The sequence below is a fragment of the Cajanus cajan genome, chromosome 8, assembly GCF_000230855.2.
Source record: "Cajanus cajan strain Asha chromosome 8, NIPB_CcT2T_4, whole genome shotgun sequence".
NCBI classification, from domain to species: domain Eukaryota; kingdom Viridiplantae; phylum Streptophyta; class Magnoliopsida; order Fabales; family Fabaceae; genus Cajanus; species Cajanus cajan.
The window spans coordinates 36,018,839-36,022,615 of record NC_138524.1 but is presented as its reverse complement, the minus strand read 5'-3'; the positions used below and the strand labels follow the sequence as shown (position 1 = coordinate 36,022,615).

Below are 3,777 nucleotides of genomic sequence, written 5' to 3'. Positions count from 1 at the left end.
AATCATGCCCTTAGGGATTGCATTGGTAGATTTGTAGTTGTTTATTTTGATGATATCTTAATATATAGCAAAAGTCTAAGTGATCATGTGGATCACCTAAGGCAAGTCTTACTTGTTCTTAGAGACAATCACTTGTTTGCCAATGTAGACAAGTGCACTTTTTGTGTGGATAATGTTATTTTCTTAGGGTTTGTGGTAAGTAAAAATGGGGTTCATGTGGGTCCCGAGAAAATCAAAGCCATCCAAGAATGGCCTATTCCTACTAATGTAAGTGAAGTTAGGAGCTCTCATGGGTTAGCAAGCTTTTATAGGAGATTTGTTCCTAACTTCTCTACATTAGCTTCACCTCTCAATGAGTTGGTGAAGAAGGATGTGGTCTTTGAGTGGAAGGAAAAACATAATTTAGCTTTTCAAGAGCTTAAGCATAAACTTACTCAAGCACCTGTTCTAGCTTTACCTAATTTTTCTAAAACTTTTGAGCTAGAATATGATGCTTCAGGACTTGGCATTGGAGCTGTGTTGTTACAAGGTGGTCACCCCATAGCTTATTTCAATGAAAACTTCATGGGGCTACCTTGAACTACCCTACCTATGACAAGGAGTTATATGCTTTAGTTCGTGCCCTTCAAACTTGGGAACATTACCTTGTCACCAAGGAATTTGTTATCCATAGTGATCATGAATCACTTAAATACTTGAAGGGTCAACAAAAATTAAATAAGAGACATGCAAAATGGGTTGAGTACCTAGAACAATTTCCTTATGTCATCAAATATAAAAAGGGCTCTACCAATGTAGTAGCTGATGCTTTGTCAAGAAGACATGTTTTATTGAATACCCTAGGTTCTCAAATATTAGAGTTTGATGACATCAAGGAGTTGTATGAGAAAGACCTTGATTTTGCTAACTTTTATTCTTTATGTATTCAAAAACCTTATCAAGGGTACTATATTTCTGAGGGGTATCTCTTTAAAGAAAACAAACTTTGCATACCCCAAGGATCTATTAGGAAACTCTTGATTAAGGAGAGCCATGAGGGTGGGCTCATGGGGCATTTTGGAATTGAGAAAACTCTTTCACTTTTGAGAGAGAAATTCTTTTGGCCTCATATGAAACGAGATGTCCAAAGGTTTTGTAGTAGTTGCATTGCTTGTTTACAAGCAAAGTCTACCACAAAACCTCATGAGTTATACACCCCCTTGCCCATATCCTCTTCTCCTTGGGTAGACATTTCCATGGATTTTATCCTTGGCTTGCCTAGAACTCAAAGAGGAAAGGATTCCATCTTTGTGGTAGTGGACCGTTTTAGCAAAATGGCACACTTCATTCCATGCCACAAAGTGGATGATGCAAGTCACATTGCTAAATTATTCTTTCAAGAAATTGTGAGACTACATGGGTTACCTAAAACTATAGTCTCCGATAGAGATGTTAAGTTCCTAAGCCATTTTTGGAAAACTCTTTGGGCAAGGTTAGGAACTCAACTACTATTTTCTACCACATGTCATCCCCAAACTGATGGGCAAACTGAGGTAGTGACACTACTAGAAAAATTAAAATTAGAGAGGAAAAAAATCCGTCACTAAACTTCATAAAATCCGTCACAAATAAGTTAGTGACGGAATTTGTGACGGAAATGATTTCGTCACAAAATTTGGCGTCACAAAATATTTAGTGACGGATTATTTTCTCCGTCACAATTAGTGACGGAATTAAGGCGTCACAAACAATATAATTTCCGTCACTAATTTGTAACAATAAATGTTTAGAAATTAATAAAAATCCGTCGCAATTTGTGAAGGATTAAATCCCTCGCAATTTGTGAGGGATTAAATCCCTCGCTATTTGAGAGGGATTAAATCCCTCGCTATTTGAGAAGGATTGAGAGGTATGTGAGTCCCTCACAAATTGTGATGAACGAATCCGTCACAATTTGCGACGAATAAAATCCGTCACAATTTGCGACGAATAAAATCCGTCACAAACTGTGATGCCTATTATTGAGTAGAACCCGTCACAATTTGCGACGCCAAAATTCCGTCACAATTTGTGACAAAACAAATCCGTCACAAACTGTCATGATAGAAGAAATTCAAGAACAACACCCGTGACAGATTCAGATACATTGAACCCTTTTCACGCGAACTCTCACTCCTTTAACTCAATCCTATAATTGTTCCTATGAATCAGGAACTCAGAAACAGAATTGGTTTTAGATTATTTTCAATTCAGCTAATCGATATCCCCACCCAGATTACAAATGCCTGGCTAAATTGTTCAAGCGAGGACATACAAAAATCCAATCGTACCAGATTCAATGAAAACTTACGTCCCCAGTATATATGATAACCAAATAACCAAAACGCAAACACTTGAAAATAACCAAGCTAAATCCACACCAAACTTATAAAATGAGCAGAATCCGATTATCCAAATGTTGGTGTCTAGGAACTACAATAGGTAAAATGCTGTCTCCATATATCTATCTATACATCGCATAGCAAACTGAAATTTAACTAAAAACCTAAAAACAATAAAAGTATTGCGAAACGGAAAGGTAACAACTATGCTATAAGCCTAAGCACGTTCTCCACGGATGCGGCGTGCAAGTTGAATGTCCTTGGGCATGATGGTGACCCTCTTGGCGTGGATGGCGCAAAAGTTGGTGTCCTCAAACAAACCCACCAAATAAGCCTCTGCAGCCTCCTAAAGAGCAAGAACCGCGTGACTCTGGAACCTCAAATCAGTCTGCAAAAACAATTCAAACAAACAAAGCTTAGTCACAAAACCAAACAACAAAAGAAAAATGAAAAATTAGGGTTCTTCACATATTTGAACATACCTTGAAGTCTTGTGCAATTTCACGAACGAGACGCTGGAAGGGGAGCTTGCGGATCAGAAGCTCCGTGCTCTTTTGGTACTTTCGGATCTCACTGAAATCACGATATAAAAAATTCAATTTTTAGCAAAAAGTGTTGAAAAACAAGAACAAGAACCATTGAAGAAAATAGCTAATTACCGAAGAGCAACGATTCCGGGGCGATAATGATGGGGCTTCTTGCGAGCTGTTTGCTTGGTACGAGCCATGGATGAAGAGAGAGGAAAATTGAAAGATTAGAAAATTGGAAGATTAAATTTTGGAAAGTGAGAAGGAAGAATAATGAAAAGAAGGGAACCGTGGACTTTGAAGACTTCAAAGGTAATTTGGATTTGATAAATGATGCTTATCCGTGTGCTTCTTTCTAATTGGTGGCTTCGTCCACGAGAGGATTGCCAGGTGGACCGTTTGAGCTGAAAAAAAAAATAAAACACATTTAAAAATGCTTAAATACTAGCCAAAATAAAAAATTAGTATTGTTAATAATTATTAACATGAAATTTTATAAAAATTAAAATTATTAAAAGTAATATAAATAAGAAATTATTTATATATATATATAAGTATAAATAATATAACTTATCTTTTTTTTTATGAAAAATACATTATATGAGAAAGGAACACAGCATAAAAGTACAAAGTGCTTTCTTTTCTACTCGTTAATAATGATGATGATAATAAATTTTTAAATCTTTTTCCTTGAAATTTTATATAAAACTAATTAAATTTGATCATTATAATATATAACCAAAGTAGCACATATTTAATTTTAAACTAGGCAAATATTTATAATTGTAAAAAAAAATTAAGAAAGGTTTGATCATGTATTTTTTTTCCCTTCTTAGATGAATGTGAAATTACTCACAATAGTATTAATATTATAAAAGTAAAACTAGACT

At 35.3% G+C, this 3,777-nt stretch overlaps 1 pseudogene across 1 annotated transcript; it reads right to left on the bottom strand.

The window, feature by feature from the left end:
- Positions 1 to 2,404: 2,404 nt before the first annotated feature.
- On the bottom strand, positions 2,405 to 3,087 carry LOC145950441 (histone H3.3-like; annotated as a pseudogene). Its single transcript, XR_014428374.1, has 3 exons — positions 3,020 to 3,087; positions 2,843 to 2,933; positions 2,405 to 2,748 (listed from the first exon to the last, which is right to left on the bottom strand). The product of XR_014428374.1 is annotated as a histone H3.3-like (transcript).
- Between the last annotated feature and the right edge of the window lie 690 nt (positions 3,088 to 3,777).